We start from the raw sequence: 24,038 nt of genomic DNA on the forward strand, positions 1-24,038 counted from the left end.
CAGGCCCACCAGCCAAAAATGTCAAGCAGTCAGTAACAAACAGCACCATTGAATGTGGAATAGATTTAATGCGTTTCTTGAATTGAGCAAGGTTATAACACAATGGGGGGGTGGGAGGGAATTCCAAAGTCGTACAGTGCAAAGGAAGAAGCAGAAAAATAAGTGTTTAGACCTGCAATGTGGTGAGTAGGTGGGTGAGTTTGTGGGTTGGTTTGTTGCTGTGATCATCTGCAGTGCGGTGGTGGGTGAACATGGTGTGGATGGGATGAAACAGTCAGTCTGGCGGGCCGATTCTGCAACATGGGTGGAGGAATCAAGGAGTGGATTTTTTGGGAACAATGACCATGGTAGTAGCGTTATAAGAGAGATAAGTAAGAGGCCAACCAACGGTGAGCGAGCGACTGAAGTTCATTCGTGAGTGCTGGATCATTAATTCATAATCAGATTGTGAGTTAAGTTCTTTGGAAAAGTACCACCTGGCCACATTTTTCTGGCTGGAATTAATTTTCAACTTAAGACAGTTGGATAGCAGATTGCACAGTGGTGCCATGACTAAGGCTCAAACTTTCTGTGGGAGCATACCAGATTCACTTCATTAAAAACAAAATCTGCCTTCCTTGTGCTCGTGTTGCAGCGATCACCATCATCAATCCACTGTTGGATAAACGCCTCGCAATTTGAGCAGCATACCCCACTCATACAAGCATGGGAAGTGCGTGTCTGCTTTCGTAATTGTGAGCCATTGGTTGGAATTCCACTTTCCTATTTTGGAAACCAGTCACTCAAAGGGACAACCTCTGGACTTCCCACAAAATGGTACTAATTTTATTGGCCCTGGAAACATGATATACTAAGTCAACTCTAGACCGTGAACACATGTTATTGACATTATTGAACTGCTTTGTGTTTAGTTTGTTGTCCTTCTCTCGCACCTCCGATTAGCACGGTTGGCTATGTACAGTGCGAAAGAAGTTCTACATACATACATATATTCGATTTTACAATAAGCTGATTGTGAGTTAAGTACTAAATGTCTGGCAAGTCAGTTCTCACTTCGAGAAATTTGATGAAAAATCGCACACACAAGTTAAAGAATCCTAATTTGGGATTGGAAAAATATGACCTTAGCAGCATGGCATTTTGGGAGTGGTGCATCATTGGGGGATGCTATGGTTGGCGTATCATCTGTTTGCTGCCCTTTAAGATATCTCGCATGCAGCAGCAATTTGCCTGTGTGTACCAGTGGAATTTCCAATTAAATGCTTCTATAAAAGGACAAATTCCCCAGTACAAACAGAAAATCACAGGAAACAAGTTGTTGACAGTCGAACTCTGACGCCCATACAAATGATAAATATTTTTTTTTGCAAAAAAGTCAAATAACAGTCTGTAAAATGGAGTTTACACTTTTAACAACAAAAATAAAAGGTTAAGCAAAAAAGTTCTTAGCCTGGAATGTTATGTTAAATAACTCGCAGTATAAGAAGGGACTACGTTATGCTGTCTGTACAAGATCTGCATTCAACCAAATTTATTTTAAATGGCTGTCCTATGGACAGACTTGTTCACACAATTGGAATGTTGAATTTCCATCACTAGCTCAGGTCTGGTGACAGAGATAGGCACTGCTCAACATTTTTGTTGAGCAGGGCGGCACATTGAAATGGATGTTAACAATGCGGTTATAGCTAAGGACATTTTCTCCAACAGCCCTTTAAGGCTACACGGGAGATCTTTGTTTTGACGAGTGTGCCGAGGAAATTCCGACCCAGGGCCCCGTGGCCGCCTAGTGGAAGGGCTGAGCGTCGCGCGTGAATTCCCTCGCCCGGCAGTCCGGCACAGCTCCTCGCAGCCACGAGCCGCGTGCGGCCACTCTGAGCAGAGCAGCGCTCAAGCTGCTCGCTCGGCGACGTGGTCTGAGCCCTCAACGCAGCCGGGCATTTGCCTGCAGAACAGAGCAGTCCATGCAATTATATACACAGAATATATACTGCCTCACAATTGTTATCGTGCATTGTTGATCGCTGCTGCTCTACTTAAGAGCTTCTGTGTCGTTATCTGTTGGTTAAGAGCTCATTCAAATGCACCCATGCAAGACGCGTGCAACAAGGCTGATTATTTCCTTTTTCAAATGAAAATCCTCAACAATGGGACTGAGCCAGAAATGAGAAGAGTTGCAGAGCAAGGAGAGGCAATGGTGGCATCAACGAAGATTAGATATTCTTCTAACGCAGGTGAGTTACAGCTCAATACACCGACATATCTCTGTAAACACTACTTTGCAACCGGTTATTTCAAATTCCCGTATATATAACGCATACGTTGTATGTATTGTATATACAGTGCGTATGTAGATACACATGTGGCTTATGGTTACATTTGTGCAAAGTTTTGCTATACTTTGTGCCAGTAAATTATATTTGTAAATTGTTGTGCAATATAAAACACAAGTGTACACATATGTCCACTGTCAATGGCTCATGGCATATGTACAATAAGTTGATATCAAGAGGATACATTTAGAACGATTCTGTAATGTGTAGAATTATTATCAACATTATATGGTTTGGATAACGTTTATTCAAGGGTCTATTGGTGTAATTAAACAATCACAGGTTATTTGTCTGCATACAACTTTAGCAGGTATTATTAACGTGACAGACGTATAAACTGAAATAATAATGAAGATAGTGTTTTTGAATGTCTAATATCCAAAATACAGAACGAATAGTGGGAATAATGAATTCATCGCACATTAAAGCGCGTATCATCATCTAGCGAAATTAAACCAGTGATATGCGACATGCACAGCGTGCTCCTATCTCGAGTGATAATCTAGTTGTAATGGTTCAAACTGCCCTGGTGTCATGCTGCTTCGCAAATGAGAGCAAAACGTTTCATTTTACGATCACAACCACCACCTGTGCCACTCTCATTATCACAAACTATTAAAACGTTGTCCCCAAAAAGACAGCAAACTTCAGAGAGATGGATAGGTTTAGCTAAATTTATGAACCTCCATCGTGAAGATGGTTCTACATATCGCAGAAGAACAGCTGATTAGAAAGCAGCTGCTTTATTGTAAATCACATTTAAACGTAGAGCTGGTGACACTTTACTGAGAGGGTCTGACTCACAATTAGAAGGTTGCAGGTTCAAATCCTGATTAAAAAAAAGTCAACTCAGTCCAGCGACACTCGCTTTGTGGCAAACTGAAGGAGCTGTCCGATGAAGAGCCTGGCCCCGACTGTGGGAATGTGGAATTTCCAACGCTGCCTCAGGGCTGCTCATGTATCGATAAGTGTCACCCCATTGCTCATGTTGGGCAGAGATATGCCTTGACGTGACTTGATGGTGAATATTACTGTGTGATTGCACGTAGCTATCCATAACATCTAAAAAAGAATGCATTTAATGTATTTCCGCTGTAGGCTTTCTCCAATGAGTTGTCGGGTTGTATCCATTGATTGATTAAATTCCCGACGAAGCCCCCGTGTAGCGCGTAGACGTTTCTCTCCACATGCTGGGAGCTTCATAAAAAAACGGAATATTCGGACATCACGCGAAACTCTCTGCACGCAACAAGCTGAAAATGCATCGGAGAGCTCTGCACATTTATCTACCACTGCCCGAAATGTGATCCTTTACGGGGGTTATCGACTCAAAGTGTGGTCCTAAGATTCCAATCACATAGCCTGCATTCGCCCTCTGTGTCCCCCACGCTAAACAAAGCTTCTCCGTACACGAGCAGTTTGCTGTCCAATTGTGCATACATTACACAATGCAAATCATTGCAATTACGTCCGCTGATTGTTAGACGTGATTGAGCTTTCCCGCTGCTGCGTAAACTTACACGCTCCATACATACAAAGTGCTACTTATGGCCATTAACGGCGCGTGTGGTCACATTTAATGATATCGCCGTAATGAGCTGTAATGACTGGAAATGATTGGCAGGTTCACCTGCGTAAATAGGCCATTCAAGTAAGCGGCGTTGTCTAACACAGGCTCACCTTTGGTACTGACTATGTCAATTAAAGTCATGTAATCATTGCATAATACCATGTGATCCACATTCTATCGCCACAGCACTGCAAATGAGACGTTGCACCAGGATGTTTGAGACATTCCTTATATCATTCTGTGGACCAGGCAAGCCTGATTCCTGGAAACGGTAAACATCGGTGGTAAGTGATAGCTGAACTGGTCCTAAGCTCTGCCTCCACCAATCTCCAATGGTGAAGTATCGTCAAAAAACCCCATTACCGGCACAACGTGGGGAGGCTATTATCCAGCAGTAGATTGACAAAGGGAAATATACAAAAAAATGATTTAGAAGAGTTGGTAATTGCTCCATTCTTACAGTGCAAGGCTATCACGAAGGCAATTCATTGACGAGTATAATCTGCCAATAGACAATGATGTAACTCATTGTCATTTATTTTTGGAGGTGAGAGTCTGGAGAGATGTAGACCCGGGGCCTGTGTTTCCAAAGGCATGGTTCTTCATTTGTTCAGATATCCTTTATTTAATGAGGTGGTATCCCATTGCGATAAATCTCATATTTTCACCATGGGTAAATATAGTTAATAGTTACATTTTCAATGTCTTTTGGGAGTAATTTCAAGATGGTGTATTTGAGCCATGATGCTGACAAATAATGCTCTGTAATTACAAATTATATTACGGAGTCTTCAGCCACCACTTTGCAGATTCATCTTTAGTCCCGTTTAATCCCTCTGCCAGACGGCAGCATCTTTGTCTCAAACTCTCTCCATCCTCTCTGGCTCGGAGTTCACGTCTTCATTGCCCTCTATGGACCCCCCCCTCCAGTGATCGAGTAGACTTTTCATTTTATACCTCTTGGCCTCTTTCCCAACAGCCTTCCTTGTGGAACTTCCTCCATAAAGCTTTCAACTCTGCAGATATCCCCCAGTCCACATCTTTTGCTATTTTTTTTTTATTCTAATGAGAGTTCTATCCTCCTGAACCTGCTATCGAACGTCCTAATTTCTCACTCTTTCTCCATCCCACTAATTTTATCAATGCGGTGCCACAACTCATATCTCCAGACTTATCAGTCTTTTGTGTCTTTCTTTAGCAGCGTCCACGTCTTGGCCCCATACAATGCTCCACTCCATGCTGTGGGGGCTTCACGAGTCGCTTCACGGCTCTATGCCCACTCGTGATGTCAGCAGCATTGGTCTCTTGCCGCACGCTGCTATTCCCGTGGCAATCCTGGCTCTGGTAATTCTCTGTGGAAGAAGCTAGCACACATGGTGGGAATTGAACCGTCCACCCCAACTTGACATGGCTGAATGCTGAGCATGTTGCCCGCGAGACTACGAATAAAAGCGCTGGCTATGAACGAATGTATGATAAAAGAACATACTGTATATACAAATAAATGTTTGAGACGTCATTAAACGTTGCAGTGATTTTTTTTGCAGTATCTGCAATGCCACAATTTAACAATAAAATTAACAAGTCACATCCTTGTGTAAATTCTGGTGAAAGAATCCGGCATCAATGTATTATACAGCATTCCCTCGCTATTCGCGAGGGATACGTTCCAGATATACTCGTGAATAGAAAATTTCACAGATGATGATATTGGTCTACGAAAACCTATATATTTTAAGGGATTAACTCAAATAATACATAAGCTATTAAATACATGAACATTTTCGTATTTTTTTTTACAATAAACAAAGTAAATACAAAATAAATATGAAAGTAATAAATCACATTTTTAAAATGCAGTCTTGTAGAGTTCCTGATGCGATTCGCAGATAGCCAAAAATGCGGATAGCAAGTTCGTGAATAACGAGGGAATACTGTAGAGGATTACAATTAGCCCTTGACTAAACAGGCACGAGGCACTGACTGGCTGGCAGATGAATAAATTAATATGATGCCTTAATTGTCTTGCTGTGATGTCTAGCCATTTGAATCGCAATGAGTTTACAGCAGAGTTATAATTGTGTGACATGTTTCTGAGGGGATGTGAAGGCACCAAAGTATGGTCGTGCACGTGTATAGAACAGAGACATCCCTAATCCGAACCTGTACAGCTCTCTGGGCAATCCATTTGTGAATGAGGTCTTGGGGGGCTATTTGTCCATACTTCACCACCCTGGTCACTGCGAGTTGTTGAAGGTGAGGAGCACAGATATGGGAGAAGAGTACAGTACAGTTGTTCTACATTGCCCTTTGCCGCCCTGCACAACGGAGCCCCCAAAGCAGCCTCTGACGCCCGTTATCCAAGGTGGTCGCCCGTTATCCAAGATGGTCGCCCGTTATCCAAGATGGTCGCCCGTTATCCAAGATGGTCGCCCATTATCCAAGATGGTCGCCTGTTATCCAAGATGGTCGCCCGTTATCCGAGATGGTCGCCCATTATCCAAGGTGGTCGCCCGTTATCCAAGATGGTCGCCCGTTATCCAAGGTGGTCGCCCATTATCCAAGATGGTCGCCCATTATCCAAGATGGTCGCCTGTTATCCAAGGTGGTCGCCCATTATCCAAGATGGTCGCCCGTTATCCAAGGTGGTCGCCCGTTATCCAAGATGGTCGCCCGTTATCCAAGGTGGTCGCCCATTATCCAAGATGGTCGCCCATTATCCAAGGTGGTCGCCCATTATCCAAGATGGTCGCCCGTTATCCAAGGTGGTCGCCCGTTATCCAAGATGGTCGCCCGTCATCCAAGATGGTCGCCCATTATCCAAGATGGTCGCCTGTTATCAAAGGTGGTCGCCCATTATCCAAGATGGTCGCCCATTATCCAAGGTGGTCGCCCGTTATCCAAGATGGTCGCCCGTTATCCAAGGTGGTCGCCCATTATCCAAGATGGTCGCCCATTATCCAAGGTGGTCGCCCATTATCCAAGATGGTCGCCCGTTATCCAAGGTGGTCGCCCGTTATCCAAGATGGTCGCCCGTTATCCAAGGTGGTCGCCCATTATCCAAGATGGTCGCCTGTTATCAAAGGTGGTCGCCCATTATCCAAGATGGTCGCCCATTATCCAAGGTGGTCGCCCGTTATCCAAGATGGTCGCCCGTTATCCAAGGTGGTCGCCCATTATCCAAGATGGTCGCCCATTATCCAAGGTGGTCGCCCATTATCCAAGATGGTCGCCCGTTATCCAAGGTGGTCGCCCGTTATCCAAGATGGTCGCCCGTTATCCAAGGTGGTCGCCCATTATCCAAGATGGTCGCCCATTATCCAAGATGGTCGCCTGTTATCCAAGGTGGTCGCCCATTATCCAAGATGGTCGCCTGTTATCCAAGGTGGTCGCCCGTTCAGGCATTCTCCAGACACCACCCTGCTCACCTCTGGGTGATTTGGTAATGGGCAGACAGCACCAACATGTGTGAAAATACGCGAACATCAATTATTGAGTCGGTTATTTGCATGTCGTCATTCCTACAATTCCCACAGAAGCCACCTGGCTCATTCCTACGGGGATTTTCCCAAGCGCGTCGTAATCCGTTGCGAAGCGGACATTGAATGCTTAATGGAGGGACTCCCCCACTGTGTAAACCACGGGGATTGATAGAACATACTTCACCACTGGTGACGGAGACATGGGGGGGGGGGGCACACGGCCCAGGACCGGTTCACTGACGTTAGCCATAGCCATCAATTGAACTCGGGTACCTGGGGTTTGTAGGGTGCACATCTCTAACCACACACCACTGATTTCCAAGGCTCCACATTGACTGTTGAACAGCAAAACAATACTAACCGATTTCAGTCCGCCCTGAATAGTACATCTCACTTGCGGGGGCAAGATAATGGACATCAATGGGCGCTCGCCTGGTTAAACAAAGGACGTTGAGTTGACTTGAACTGTTGCCGTGACGCGACGTGAGCCCCAACAGGGGCCCTCGAGATGATTGCGGGATCCGCTGAGCGCTGGAAGAGGTCGCAGTCCAATCGCTCCCGGGCGCCCCCTCGTGGCGCAGGCCAGGGCAGCCCTGGGGCACTGGGCTGCTCGCAGGGTTTGGGGGCAGTGAACCCGATGGGCACCGACGACATCTGCGCACAAGGCCCAACGCTGTTAAATGTAGAGCCAGGGGAGAGACCTTTGACATTTTGCTGTAGATCCGCATATAACGAGTTCCTGTCAAAATTTGCACTTACAGTAGTCAAATATAGTCAGGCACACGTCTCCATACACACAGGTGTGTGTGTGATGTATGTGTGTGTGTGATGTATGTGTGTGTGTATGTGTGTGTGTGATGTATGTGTGTATGTAATGTATGTATGTGTGTGATGTATGTGTGTGTATGTGTGTGTATGTGTGTGATGTATGTGTGTGATGTATGTGTATGTATGTGTATGTGTGTATGTGTGTGTATGTATGTGTGTGTATGTGTGTGTGTGATGGGGAGCGGTAGTGTAGCGGTTAGTGCTTTGTGCTACAAACCCGGCAACCCGAATTCGATTCCCGCTCATGGCCAACACCGGTGACGTTTATAAAAACCGGTCCTGGGCCTCCCCTAGGTCGACTCAGCCTCAAACGAATATCTGGTGTGATGTGCAAACTTGGCTACTAGGGAGACAAAGGTGGCCGGGCGTGGTGCTGGCCACCCCACCCCCTCATGTGCGATGCCTACTTGTCTTCGATGGGGAGTACAAGTGCAGTGAATGCCATTCGATTGGCCACGGTTAACATCAAAAGTGGTATCTGAACTGGTCCTAGGCCTCCCCTAGGTAACCTGCTTACGCGCCCCGACTGGACATCTGTGAAACAGAGCTTCATAGCTCAGATCAGATTCCTCCAGGATAAATATTCTGATAATTGTGCTCTTACAGCCACCACCACTTAAAATCTCTGTGGGGTTTACTAAGTTTAACAGTAAAGTGCATGCATTATAAACACATACTTTTCACCCTCATAATAGTATCTATATCACGTACCACTACACATGGTCCCAACACATACGACACTTGAGGATGCTCCTCGTGAACATCTGCACGGTCCCACTCCTTTCCCCACCCTCACTGTCCCACTCTTGCCACCACAATATAAACCGCACTGCTTTACAGCTCTTGGTCAATCCACTTGTGGATGAACATCCCCCGAACAAGAGGCCCGTATCTATCTGCCCTTCAGCCACTTCCAGGACAAGCAATGCCAGCGGCATAGCAAGACTTGACCTGCGTGTCAATCAAAACTCCCAACAATTGATGCAGGCTGACGGGGGATCTCACTGTGTTTGTGTTTAACATATGGGTTTAGCATATGAAGCCGGCAAGATGCCCTGGTTATTACCGTGCGGGTGTATTTACCATACGGTACTCCGCGCCACCTGTTTCATACTGGGTCATCAAAGATCCCCTGACACCATTCACAAGAGTGACGCCATTCATTGTGTGCCGGCGTCATGATCTACATTTTGCCGAATTCACAAAAAATACCCCCGCAGTTTTACTCAACTGGGACTTCACACAGCAACCGCCCCCGACTGCGAACCCACGGAGAGGCCGCGGCTGTAAGAACAATCGCGCCGACAGCAAACGTACTCAAGAGTGAGCGGCGAGGCCTTGACTCAATGCCTTGACTCAAGGTAACCCATCGACGCGGACGACGCCAGCCCCCTCCATGCACGCACAGCCGAGCGGTGTGTCGGTCATTTCACGACGGCAGCTACACGGCGCCGGCTGCATTACTCGAAACGCCTCGCTACTGCCTGACGCTGCTAATCTGCCCTTGGCGCTGCCTGGAAGCGATGCCGATTGAACAACCGCGAGCATGCGGCGTGGGAGCGGAGGGCACCCCTCGCCGCCCCTCCTCGGGCAGGAGGGACCCTCGAGCCGCCCGCGAGCGTCTCCGGTGCCGAGCCGCTCCACAGAGAGCGCAGCGCGCCACGCGGTCGACTCCGCGACGCCCGTGCACCGCGCCAGATCCGGTGGCCACCAACGCCAAGGGCGTATTGTAAACCACTGCTACAACGCAGGCAGCAGCAGCCATTCATTGAGCCTCCTCGGAAGCCGTTGTGTGAATCCACGCTTGAGTACAGAACTTGAGGTTGCTGCCCACTCAGCTGTGAGCAAGAGGGCTGCAAGGCCCATGGTGATCGCTCTCAATACCGGCCCCGCTATGCGGAGGCACCTCCTCACAGTGTTGCATCGACCGCTTCATTCTGATGACAAAAACAAGACAATTAATGCACAAACAACAGTTAATATATTTCATCTCTATTTTGTTGTTCTTGTTTACACGTCTCTTCTCGTTTCATGACATCTTAGTTTGTGCGAGATGTTGTGTTATCTCATCACAACACCTCGTACTGTCGTCTCGACCTCTACTGTTATCTTACTGAGAGTTTATAGAAATAAAAAAGGGGCCCTCCCAATAAATAGAATTTCTGCTTAGGCTCCCCCAATTGGGCCAGCACCCCACTGTCCGACGCAGGATTGTAAATATCAGTGGATATGTTGCTCAGGTGGACAGTCAATACAACCAACGGCCAAGCATGCATCCTACACGGTGCACTGTTGATGTTTGGTTGCGGGCACGGAACGGAGACAGCAAAGTCACAAACCGGCGGGCCGGTAACCCTAACCTGGAACCTGACCACGCGAGTGACTGGTCCTGTCACTGGCTGCTGGGACACCTGCGGAGTGCGCTTTTCACAGTGGCGCACCGGTGCATATCGAATGCACTTCTAACGCCAGTTGGACTGTCACTGAATCCATTGCAGCTGGTGCGGAGCTAGAGCGAGTGGCAGTGACTGGAAGGTTACGAGTTAAAATCCTGCACGGGGGTTGACCCAGACCCATCGTTCCTCCAGGTTTGATAGGTTGAGTTCCCCTTTGCGGGGAAGTCAAAAGTGGTTGTCCTACGAAATATTTGCCCCCGACCACAGGAATGTGGAATATCCACTCCTGACTCAGGGCTGTAAACGGGAGATAAGCACCACCTCAATGCTCATCTGAGCAAGAAATCACTTTGCCTTGTGACTGTCACTCGCTTTGGAAGAGCAGTGACCCGAAATCCTCTATACCGCATGCACACGCGTTTCATTTAATGTAAAAAGGGCCTTTTGGCTTTAGCATTTATCATTTAAACACATTGCCTGCAAGTATTGTAAAAAAAAAAAACGATGTCTAAAACAATCTGCAATTTGTATCGACCTCTTGACTTGCAATCCCCAGAGCTACTGTAGAGTCCCGCTCAGAGGGGTGAACCTCGTCTGGGTAGGCGCCCAGGCCACACGGGGCACGGAGAAAGGAACGGTTTTGAATGTTGCAGTGTCGCTAATTAAAACATTTGTTAGCAGCCTTTTGGTTGGTTCTGAAAATTGTTGTTGCATGGTGTTTGGTTGGTACAATAAATGCTGCTGTACGAAACCCTCCGTTGAGGCTGTGAGAAGGGCTGACGAAGTAATGATAACGCGAACATCACTCCCAGACATGCGGTGGGGGTCTTTTTTTATATGAACACCGTCAACAAACAGTCATCAGTTTAAAATGTATTTCCGTACATTTAATTTATTTTGCCACTGCTTGCACAGCAAGACCTGCCTGATGGTTTGGCAGGGTCACAAAGACTCCCCTATAGCCTCAACAAATTGTTGAGGCAAGTGCTATTAGCGAATAGCACCTACAGTGAGGGAAAAAAAGTATTTGATCCCCTGCTGATTTTGTACGTTTGCCCACTTACAAATACATGATCAGTCTATAATTTTAATGTTAGGTTTATTTGAACAATGAGAGACAGAATAACAACAACAAAATCCATAAAAACGCATGTCAAAAAAAAATGTACCCGTAAAAACAAAGTTTTTCACTATAAATCCTTTATATGCGTGGCATCGGGGCGGCTAGAGTCCTCTCGTCCTCTGGCTTGAGATGGCTGCCACCCATGGGTCAGATGATTGTGTGCCAGCATTAACCAATTGGTAAATAAATATTTTAAAAAAATTCCCTAAACAGTGTAAAATTTTGGACATTTTTTTTCACGAAAATTCATTGTCACGCACAACGAGTCTGTGTGCAAAATGTCAGCTCGATTGGATCACGGGAAGTGGGTTAAAAATCGACCGAAATATTTGCACGGTCCTAAGCAAGCAAGCAAGCGAACTTAATATAAAGGATTTAATGATATAAATTGATTTGCATTTTAATGAGGGAAATAAGTATTTGACCCCCTCTCAATCAGAAAGATTTCTGGCTCCCATGTGTCTTTTATACAGGTAACGAGCTGAGATTAGGAGCACACTCTTAAAGGGAGTGCTCCTAATCGCAGCTTGTTACCTGTGTAGTGGTGATACGCGCTGGGGTAGCGATCGGGTGCCAGCGCGTCGTGATTGGATGGGTGTGTGGTGACGCGCGCTGACGGTGAGGGATCAGGGGTCAGCGCGGGATCGTGGGTTGTGTGGTGCTGATTGGCTGGGTGCCGGTGACGCGCTGGTGAGGGAGTGATCGGGTGGCAGCGCGGCGTGATTGGTTGGTGAGTGGAAACACGCGCTGGGGGAAAGCGGATCGTAGAGATAGCGCGTCGTGATTGGTTCACTAAGGAGCGATGCTCACGTCGAGGTCCGCATCCGCTCCGTCTCCCGGGAGGAGGGACTATATAAGGTGATGCACACAGGCGTAAGGGGAGAGTGTAACCAGCGAAGACTGAAGACGGAGAGGAAGAGATAGGGCCCTGCGGTACCCAGTCCCGCTGTCCTGTGGGGACCGGGACTCGGTGTAACCCAGAGGCGGAGTGTAGGGTGAGCATGCAGTGTGTGTAGCCAGAGGCATAGGGTCTACACGAGACGAGTGATGTGTGTGTAGCCAGAGGCCTAGAGTCTATACGAGATAAGTGAAGTGTGTAGCCAGAGGCATAGAGTCTACACGAGACGAGTGATGTGTGTGTAGCCAGAGGCCTAGAGTCTACACGAGATAAGTGAAGAGTGTAGCCAGAGGCATAGGGTCTACACGAGACGAGTCTACACGAGACGAGTGATGTGTGTGTAGCCAGAGGCCTAGAGTCTACACGAGATAAGTGAAGAGTGTAGCCAGAGGCAGAGGGTCTACACGAGCTAAGTGAAGAGTGTAGCCAGAGGCAGAGAGTCTACACGAGCTAAGTGAAGAGTGTAGCCAGAGGCAGAGAGCCTACACGAGTTAAGTAAAGTGTGCCGTCGGAAGAATAGAATAACAAGTCAAGATTTAATAAAAAGTGTGTTACCCGTCAAGGAGTTTCCTGCCGTCATTTCCAATACTTCACCTGTATAAAAGACACCTGTTCACAGAAGCAATCAATCAATCATATTCCAAACTCTCCACCATGGCCAAGACCAAAGATCTCTCCAAGGATGTCAGGGACAAGATTGTAGACCTACACAAGGCTGGAATGGGCTACAAGACCATCACCAAGCAGCTTGGTGAAAAGGCGACAACAGTTGGTGCGATTATTCGCAAATGGAAGAAACACAAAAGAACTGTCAATCTCCCTCGGCCTGGGGCTCCATGCAAGATCTCACCTCGTGGAGTTGCAATGATCATGAGAACGGTGAGGAATCAGCCCAGAACTACACGGGAGGATCTTGTCAATGATCTCAAGGCAGCTGGGACCATAGTCACCAAGAAAACAGTTGGTAACACACTACGCCGTGAAGGACTGAAATCCTGCAGCGCCCGCAAGATCCCCCTGCTCAAGAAAGCACATATACATGCCCGTCTGAAGTTTGCCAATGAACATCTGAATGATTCAGAGAACAACTGGGTGAAAGTGTTGTGGTCAGATGAGACCAAAATGGAGCTCTTTAGCATCAACTCAACTCGCCGTGTTTGGAGGAGGAGGAATGCTGCCTATGACCCCAAGAACACCATCCCCACCGTCAAACATGGAGGTGGAAACATTCTGCTTTGGGGGTGTTTTTCTGCTAAGGGGACAGGACAACTTCACCGCATCAAAGAAACGATGGACGGGGCCATGTACCGTCAAATCTTGGGTGAGAACCTCCTTCCCTCAGCCAGGGCATTGAAAATGGGTCGTGGATGGGTATTCCAGCATGACAATGACCCTAAACACACGGCCAAGGCAACAAAGGAGTGGCTCAAGAAGAAGCACATTAAGGTCCTGGAGTGGCCTAGCCAGTCTCCAGACCTTAATCCCATAGAAGATCTGTGGAGGGAGCTGAAGGTTTGAGTTGCCAAACGTCAGCCTCGAAACCTTAATGACTTGGAGAAGATCTGCAAAGAGGAGTGGGACAAAATCCCTCCTGAGATATGTGCAAACCTGGTGGCCAACTACAAGAAACGTCTGACCTCTGTGATTGCCAACATGCGTTTTTCTGGATTTTGTTGTTGTTATTCTGTCTCTCACTGTTCAAATAAGCCTTCCATTAAAATTATAGACTGATCATTTCTTTGTCAGTGGGCAAACGTACAAAATCAGCAGGGGATCAAATACTTTTTTCCCTCACTGTATGAAGGCTGGCACGGGACACTAGGGGGTTGGGGTGGCCAGCACCATGCTCGGCCGCCTTTGTCTCCCTAAGTGACGATGTTTACACATCGCAGCATGTTTTGTCCTAAATTTCAGGCTGAGTCGACCTAGGGGAGGCCCAGGACTGGTTCAGATAGTCGTCACTGGTGGCTGTTCGTTGCGCAGTACGGTAACCGCTACGCTACCGCTCCCCACAGGGTCACGGGTCCACATGCGTGCACACGTTTGGGCTGCTCCGCCGTGAGGTGACTGGAATACTAAATGTTGGACATTCCGTGGGGTTGCGCGGATGCACGCACCCGGCGTGCAGCGCCAATGAATGTCATCTCAAATGTCGCGAGCACACGCCGTCGATACGTGTAATGCACCATGATTGGCCTCTATTTTGGGCAATCAAGCAATTTGTCAACTTAAATGCCTTTTACTCTGACTTTTTTTGTGTCGGGCAATATAGCAAACTGCGGGGAAGTGCCCCAATTGTTCCTATCGTGTGACACCGCTCCTAAAACTGCACTCTCGTAAACCGCCAGCGCAGATGTGGTCAAACTGAGCCACCCTGACGGATAATTGTTATCTTGCACAATAAACGATGGAACCCCACTTTATATTGATTCAATAGTAAAATGTACCAAAATGTTAAGGTACAACCCTGCGTGTTGCTCGCTCACGCTACTGCTGGCGGAAGCACCGCCACTGCAGGGAGCTCCTCTAGAGAGTATTTGGCCTTTTTAAATCCTTTATATTAAGTTCGCTTGCTTGCTTGCGTGCTTGCTTGCTTGCGTGCTTGCTTGCTTGCGTGCTTGCTTGCTTGCGTGCTTGCTTGCTTGCGTGCTTGCTTGCTTGCGTGCTTGCTTGCTTGCGTGCTTGCTTGCTTGCGTGCTTGCTTGCTTGCGTGCTTGCTTGCTTGCGTGCTTGCTTGCTTGCGTGCTTGCTTGCTTGCGTGCTTGCTTGCTTGCGTGCTTGCTTGCTTGCGTGCTTGCTTGCTTGCGTGCTTGCTTGCTTGCGTGCTTGCTTGCTTGCGTGCTTGCTTGCTTGCGTGCTTGCTTGCTTGCTTAGGACCGTGCAAATCTTTCGCTCCTTTTTTAACCCACTTCCCGTGATCCAATCGAGCTGCCATTTTCCACACAGACTCGTTGTGACAGACAATTAATGTTCGTGAAAAAAAATTCCCAAAATTTTACAATTTTTAGGCAAAAAAATAATATTTTACATATATTCAAATAGAACTCATTCATCGCTTTGGCTGAACGTCACAGTATAAGAGCCCAGAGCATAACCCCTCCACAGGCCGTGGCGGAGTAGTGCAGTTGGTAGCGCCCTCGCTTCCCATGCCAAAGGTCGCAGGATCGATCCCCGCGTCCTCCACAGGCGAATATATTTTTAAATCCTTTATATTAAGTTCGCTGCCACGCATATAAAGGATTTATAGTGAAAAACTTAGTTTTTACGGGTTATACTTATTCCCCACATTGGCTGCACGCCTTAGAAGAGCTGGGCGTACCCACACTAAACCCCACCACACGCGACCTGCTGATCAACTCAATGGTGACCCCATTCACACTGCTGGGTGTATACAGAGCCCGTGCGGATTTAAGAAACTTGCCCCATTGTTTCAACTGCCGCGCCGGGAGATGAAATCGAACTGGCGACTTCTGAAGTCCAGTGTGCTGACCAATACACCACTGCAGCATCTCTGAATATTTGTATGATTATCTATTTGTTTTTCGAAGTGAATCTTTAATATAATATACTGGTCTTCCACCTGCTGTGCTTTGTGTTGTCTCACTTGCACGGATGTTGAACTTCTTTTGCACCATATGAAGCCAACCGTGCTCATCAAAGGTGCGGAGGAAGGACAACAAACTAAGAGAGATAGGTCTCTGGCTATGTTTAACTGTGACACATCGCTGCAGATGTGACAAGATCTGAAATCGCTGCAACCCTCAAAAGCGCTAAGATACCAGTCAGCAACATCAGTAAGGATGAGCGTTTTGAGTAATCTCAATTAAAAAAGAGGGATGAAATCGTCATCCGATCAGCCGACAATGGCAATGCCACAGTCATCATGGACAAAACCGTGTACAATAACACAATTCAGGACCTACAAAAATTAAAAGAGATCCCACCAACAGCCTCGTTACAAAAACGAACAACATCATCACTGATTCAGCTTCATTAATTGAACAGACCAAACGGTTTTCCTTAAAACCTTCTGCTGCTAGACCACCCAGATTATATGGCTTACCAAAAATCCATAAAGAAGGTACACCCCTTCGTCTCATCGTCTCCACCATTGGCTCACCCACCTACCAGCTGCCCGATATCTGTCTGAGACCTTGCAGCCATTCACTGATAAGACCACCTCTTCTGTTCTTAACTCAGCTTACCTGGTATCGCCAATTAAAGACACCTCACTGTCCCCAGGTGATTTACTCGTCAGTTTCGATGTAGTTTATTTGTTCACCAAAGTTCCTGTGCCCGATACCATTGCAATCATCGAAGATTTGGTCCAACAAGGATTGAATGCTGATGTACCAGCCCTGGTGAGACACTGCCTCACCAATACACACTTCACCTGGAATGGAACATTCTACAAACAAACTGAAGGCACCCCAATGGGTTCCCCTTTATCTCCAGTTGGAGCCAACGTTTTCATGGAAATTGTTTTTGAGACAGACGCCATCCAGGCATCCACTCTACGTCCGTCTTTGTGGAAGAGGTACGTAGATGACACGTTCGTCATCTGGCCACATGGCCGACCGGCTCTGAACCAATTCCTCAACCACATCAATTCCATACACCCAGCCATCAAATTCACCATGGAAGTAGAAAAGGATGGCATGCTACCTTTCTTGGATGTCCAAATCAAAAAGAGACCAGATGGCTGAATGAGCCATTCTGTCTACGGGAAAGTAACCCAACTGACGCCTACCTAAAGCCTGATTCCAACCACCATCCATCCCAAAAGAATTCCCTCATCAAAACACTACACCATAGAGCTCAATGTATCTCCGACCATGAACACCTAACCAGTGAACTCAAGCAAGTACACCAAGCTCTCAAGGCGAATGGATATTCTGACTACACAATCCGCAAAGCCATCACCCCAACCGTGACGAAGGAGCGATCTGAGGATCCAATAAAAACCATCAACCTGCCGTACATAACAGGGGTAACCATAAGATTTCCTAAATCATGAACAAACACAAGATTCAGGTCCGATTTAACACAGTACATACAATTCGTGATCTGATCCCATTTGTGAAGGACAAGATTCCTGGCATGCAATATCCCGGGGTCTACAAACTAAGCTGTGTCTGCGGCAGCAGTTACATTTGAGAAACTAATCGACATGTTCGTGAACATAAGGCAGATTGGAAACACGGTAGGATCATTACTTCGGCCATGGCTGATCATTATGTTAATGCGTCTGGCTCACACGAAATAGATTTCTCTAAGACGATGGTACTTTGCAAGCCTATTGGCTATCAACAAAGATTTGTTCATGAAGCCATCCATATGTAGATGAGATCGCGACGACTCACTCAGAGACGGAGGTAAGGTTAAGGGCTTTCGCCGTTTATTAAGGGCTACACAACAAACGGGGGGGGGGGGGGTGAACCACTTCCCAGGGGTTAGGGGTCCCGTGCTATGTCCCACTGGGTCCCGACACAGCCGGCTGCCCCGTGCCGTCTCCTCTGCGCCGGCCGTGGGACCAGCCAACACGGCCGAGCGAGGAGCACAGCCACGTCCAGCCCTGGCGCTGTGCTATCCCCTATTCCTCCCCTCTTGCCCCTGGCTCCCCCCGTTCCACCCTACTTCCACCCTACTACTCTCCAGCTACGACCCCGCTTACGTCACGGGGTACCCCCTTTATCCTCGAGGAGCTGTGTCGTCATGTGCGCTGTCCAGCGTGCATGACCCTACGTCCCGTGACGCAATCGCACTGGACAGCGCACATGACGCCACTACTCTCTTTTACTCCTCTACACATATATACAGACACAGACACAATTCCTACTGAGAGGAAGGTTATAGACTCAGCAATCATTGGAAAAATGTCATTAACCACTTTGGGTCATGACTTGACTTGTGTTATCTTGTCAATCGACCTCCACTATCAGCAGTGTGGTGTGTGGAGCAGGGTGCAGTGATTTCCTGGCGAACCCTTTACTGCGTTGGCATCGCTGCCCCGCCCATGCTGCTGGTGCTGCTTATAAACTTGAGCTACGCCCATCTCCAAACCTTTATAAACAGTTTGCCTTTAGAGGCTAACCCCTTCTCCTGATGTGTTGCGATCGAAACGTCGTGATATTTTTACGCACTTCATTTTTTATATCCACACGACTTTACCGAAAGAACCAAAGAACAAAGAATATGTTTAGCTCTTACGCTCTTCAAGCACACAGTCATATTGCGTGTTGCATTTCAATCAATGGACACCTAAACACTTTCATTTATAATCAACGGCGTAAGCTCTTTTTCGCATTTATTAAACGCTCCGAAGCATGTCGTTATGACAGTGGGCACACGGATAGCTCTCTCTGCTAAGATAAAATACAAACTCTTTGCAGGGTGGGTTGGCATATAAAACTGCAACAAAGATTTGCACCTGCCCAAGCTCATAAAATAAAATTGACAAAAATGTAAATGGCAATTTTAGCAAAATCTTTCCAATTCCAAAAGCTATCCATCAACCCCGTGAGGCAATTAAAATTAATAGTTCATTTAACAGCATGGAGGTACCTATACAAATAATGGGCCTGGCAGGTGAAGTGTACATATATATTTTATTTGAGAACAAGAAAACATCCTTATAGAACATATCGAGCTGCATGCTGTTGGTGAGCTCCTATTAAGGCGTAACAATTGTACAAAAGGGCAAAGTTGGACCAGCACCCTGCCTTTCCACTATTTTCTCCAATATCATTGATTACATGCCACACCAGATTATTAATTTATGCCTGAGTCAACCTATGGGAATCCCAGGACAGGTTTCAACACCACTCGCACCACTGATAATATAATGTGTATAACTGGGAATGGAACGTGAGATTGTGGCTCAGTGTAAAAAGCACTTCAACCACAATTTCCCCAAACACACAAACATTATTGTGGCTGTGCAGTTAGAAATCACCTCCAGAGTGTGTTATTTCACCTGGTGGAATGAGTATCATATGAAAGCTGTGTTTTATTACAAATTGCACAAAGGTGTGAATCACAGCATCCTTGATTTCTTACCAGCGTTCATAATTATTTATCCCAACAAATCATGCTGTTGCTGATGCTGCTGGCTTCGTGAGCATCATTCAATGAATCCACTTCATGGGAAAATGCAATCACAAAGCACTCTGATTGATGTAACGAACACCACGTGCCTTAATTAAACAATCAGGATGAAGCCAAGTTTCTAAATTGAACGTGCAATGAAGCTGCATGGTATTTCTGACTCCTGGTAATTGTTTGGCGACAGAAAAAAATCATCTCGACATTTCCCTACCCTGCTGCTGCCACATAACCCCCAGCATCCCAAGATCCTATCTCGCTGCAATTTCAAAGTGACACTGAATGAAGATAAAAGGAGAATGGCTTTTGAGATGAAGCAGATGTGGCATTGATCTCAAAGAAGGGCTAAAACAACACGCAGCAATAGCTCCTCTTGAAATACATGATTGATTTATTATCTTGAAATAAAGAAATAAAGATATTCCTTTATTGTCCTAACGAGGACGTAACATTTCATATGCACCATGCTTTATGCAACAACAGAGCCCAGAGTGCCGTCCACCATTATTTTACCATCACATCAACACTGGTAAATATGCGTCGCTGCACAAACGCGTAATTCTGATTTTCCTCTCGGTCAGCAGTAATGAGACTAAGGACGCGGAGATGGAGAAAATAATAAAAACCGGTGTAGCAGCAATAACATTATATAACCCTGCACATAGCAAAGCAAAGTGTGAAGTCAAAGTCAAAGTGTCTCGCTGATTAAATAAACACCGCGCAGCACTGAGCTCTGGCGGGGGTTCCGAGCCAGCGGTAGGAATCACACATTCGCACAAACGGCACGGGAATTGTTTTAAAAAAATTGGGAAGGGCAAGCGGCTATTGTGGTCCCACGTTGAGTAGCCACGGAGTCTGCGTGAGCAGCGTTAGTTGACGGGGGGCAGCATGCAGCTTGTGTCTCTATTCAAAAGTTACGGGGGGTAATGTACTAATTTTACGGACACCAGAGGGATGATGGGCTCAAGTGTATCTGTGACCAGGAATTGAACTCGCAGCCTTACGCCTTACGATCATTCTGTTAAACCTGCACGTGGCCGCACAGGGAATTCGGTTACGCGAGGGACGTGGGAAGCTGATGGTGACGTCTGCCTCAGGGGTGAGATATCTCGATTGCGGAACATTGCAGAGAATGTTGTCACGAGCAACGATAACACGATATTGTGCATCGAGATGCGTGGGCAGATATGCGGGAATGGCCACGCGCTGCCTCAAGGTCTGGGCAGAATGAGAATAATGGTTTTTAATATTGTCGTTTGGTGACATGGGCATTTATTGAAATCTTCTCGGTATCATTAAAATGTTAATTTCTCACGGCCCATTTGTGTTTCTTACTGCTGCAGCAGGATGGATAGGTTCGCTCGTAGGTTTAATGTGAGCAGATATATTTATTCCCGTGTGTAATGCAGCATAGACGTATCGTGTGTGTGCGCGTGTGGATTATTTATTTCAGGCACACCGTCGCGATGTCCGGCCATTGTCTGGAGCGCACCTCTGCTATCGCACTGCCACACTTGTCTCTGCTTTTGTAAGTTAACATCCTTATATGCAGCAGCGATTGAAGGAGACACGTATGCACAGGGCTGGGAAGAGAGTAACGGCTGCTGCTGCACGAGTTCCGAGATTACCCAGTGGCAGAGTGAGATTGCTGGGAAGTGCCTCAATAGTCTACAGGCTGCCTGCTTGACTGACTAAATACAACTGTAGTAAAACTTAATTTGAAGCTTTCGTGACTGCAGGAATTACTCTTTGGTTCTTTCAATAAAGTCACGTAGAAAGAAAATAAATTAAATAATAGAATACAACATTTCATTAGTTCTACCTGTTGACGGTTGCTTGTATTGCAATCGAAACGTCGTATTCTATTATTTTATTTATTTTATTTTTACATGACTTTACCGAAAGAACTAAAGAGTAACAACTATAGTACTCACTTCGTAAATGTAACTCTAAAAAGACAATTGGAAAATAGTGAGTTTATAAATCAGAGAACAGAACGGGTAAGTGACAGAAGATGTCATGATTGACATTGGGAACATGATGATAAAAAAATGGGACATTGGCGATTGGTCGCTCATAAGAGTATCTCTGAGGGAGTGAGGCACAACCGTAACGCGTGATGAGAGCCCGAATCATAAAACTGGTGGAGGATTATTTTGCCGATCCCTATATCAACCAAATCCATTCATCATAGGAGAGAAATCATGTAATTTATCAGATAAAAAGTAGGAAGGCTTCCAGACGACAAATTTAATGTGAATTGAATATGAACAACATCAAAGAAGTGAGACCAGCTTCTTGGTTATTTCGGTAAAGTCACGTAGAAGGGAAGTAATACAATAATACAAATAAAACATAATAAAAATAATATATTATTTTATTACTTCCCTTCTACGTGACTTTACCGAAAGAACCAAGAAGATGAATCCCTGCAGTCACGAAAGCTTTAAATCGAAAAGTGAGACCATCTTTTGAAACAAAACTCGTGGGGAGTTTACTAAACGTGAGCACAAATGTGAGCCCTCCATTGTGGAATGACGCAATAACTATTATGCTGTTCCAAAGTAAGACAAAATCAATTAGGATAGTTGTACTGTTTCGCCTCCTATCACACATATATCAAATTGTTTACAAAGGTCGAAGGGAAACAAGTAGTGGAAAAGGTACAGCCACGCTAATCCTGGGAGCAAACTGATTTTAGGAAAGGGGTTTTCTGTCATTTATCGCATATCAATCATATCCTATTACAAACAAAATGCCATAAAAATTCGAAATGTGAACATTTTAAATCTGGAACTCATCCCCAAGTCATCTCATTGTAAACGTTCATGAGGTGCATAATAGTGCGGTCAGTAGTGAGTGAGTATACTCTTAGGTTTTTTCGGTAAAGTGAGTGAGCAATACGGTAAATATTAAAAAAGCCCTTTCGTTAAATTACCTCGGGTGTTCAACACAGGGGCATAGCCACTGTGTGTTCCCAACTTGCTTAGATACGGCCGCCCATTTACCTCCGCGCGGTGTGGAAAGGCTTGGGTGCGCTCCCGTGAATACGGCGCAGTAATTAGTTATCTCGCTCTCGACTGGGAACCGAGCCACTTTGTCCACCCAGCGCTCATACCCCCCACTCCCGCTGGTCATTCGGAGCCCGGCGCTCGATCACAGGCAGTGTTGACCCGGCGCCGTGGATGGTGGCTCTTGTCACGGCGAATGCGGGAGTAAAACAACTACTCATCAGCAAGCATCTCACACGTGGATTCCCACTGCCTTGGGTCACGCGAGTGGTCTCAACTAAGGAAGCTATTTGGGAGGATATTAAATGTTTGATCAAACATTGAATTTTAATTTCTCTTTTGGTGGGGGGGGGGCAGTCTGCATTACATTATTAAAAACAAAAAAAAACATTCCCCATATAAATGTCATCGGCGTACTCTATACAAGTGTAATGGGTTCCGGAGACACTTGTAGAGGTAACTTCTTTATTACAATACAACACTCCAACAGTCCTGATACTCTGTTACAGCCTAGGTACACAGCCAGGGTACACAGCCTAGATACACTACTCTGGCTACGCTCTGGGGTCCTCCGGCTACAATTACCCTAGGAGAGGCTACCTGACCCGACCCAGCCAAGGTTCGGGTCTGGACTCTGGCTTCCTCGGAACTCGCCCTTACAAGGACGTAGAGCCGGGAGTCCCAGAGTCCCACCACTGGCCCTCACAGCGTCCCAGCCCTTACAAGGACAAGCGGGATGAGGGGGTTCAGGGTCCTAAGCTGGTTGGCTGGCGGGTCTTGGATCTTGAGCTGCGACTGGCCCCGATCGGCCAGGGAGCTGCCCTTTTATGCCTCGTCCCCAACGAGGGGTGGGGTTGTGTGCGCCCCCTGATATGCCACAGAGCACACACAGCCCCCCCCGTTGGTGGCGCCAAGGGGCTTAACTGTCTGGGGTGCCTGGGATCCTAGCGCCCGGCGCCGAGGGCTTATCTGTCTAGGGTCCCAGAGCCCCCAGCAGCCCCTCCCCTCTTATGGCACTACACAAGCATTGAAGAAGATATGGACAAATTGCACCAAACTTTCTGAAATCTGATCATGTAGTGTACTAATTCAGAGACACTAGTAAGAGGCACTCTCTCTTGTTTATTCCGGCCTTCACAGTCATAGGGGATAACTACACACCGAGTCAGGACAGCCAACACGCTGCCAGACCCACAACTTGAAGAGGCGAAGACCACGACGACGGCAGCACGACGAGTTCCACTCCAGATGGCAGCAGCCCCGACTGTGATTCGGAGCTCACCTTTTATCCTC

At 46.7% G+C, this 24,038-nt stretch overlaps 1 protein-coding gene and 1 long non-coding RNA gene across 2 annotated transcripts in view; one reads left to right on the forward strand and one right to left on the reverse strand.

The window, feature by feature from the left end:
* Nucleotides 1–1,914: 1,914 nt before the first annotated feature.
* LOC144943843 (uncharacterized) lies at nucleotides 1,915–9,964 on the reverse strand. The gene is made up of 3 exons (XR_013639538.1): nucleotides 9,531–9,964; nucleotides 7,818–8,039; nucleotides 1,915–1,945 (listed from the first exon to the last, which is right to left on the reverse strand). It is a non-coding gene; the product is annotated as an uncharacterized LOC144943843 (long non-coding RNA).
* The window catches only part of LOC144943842 (hyaluronidase-2-like), a 39,241-nt gene continuing 17,410 nt past the window's right edge, over nucleotides 2,208–24,038 (forward strand). Inside the window, exon 1 of the mRNA XM_078871690.1 lies at nucleotides 2,208–2,234. The gene's annotated coding sequence lies outside the window, so the exon portion shown is untranslated. The remainder of the gene's footprint in view (nucleotides 2,235–24,038) is intronic.

This window comes from Lampetra fluviatilis, chromosome 32 (genome assembly GCF_964198595.1).
Source record: "Lampetra fluviatilis chromosome 32, kcLamFluv1.1, whole genome shotgun sequence".
NCBI lineage: Eukaryota > Metazoa > Chordata > Hyperoartia > Petromyzontiformes > Petromyzontidae > Lampetra > Lampetra fluviatilis.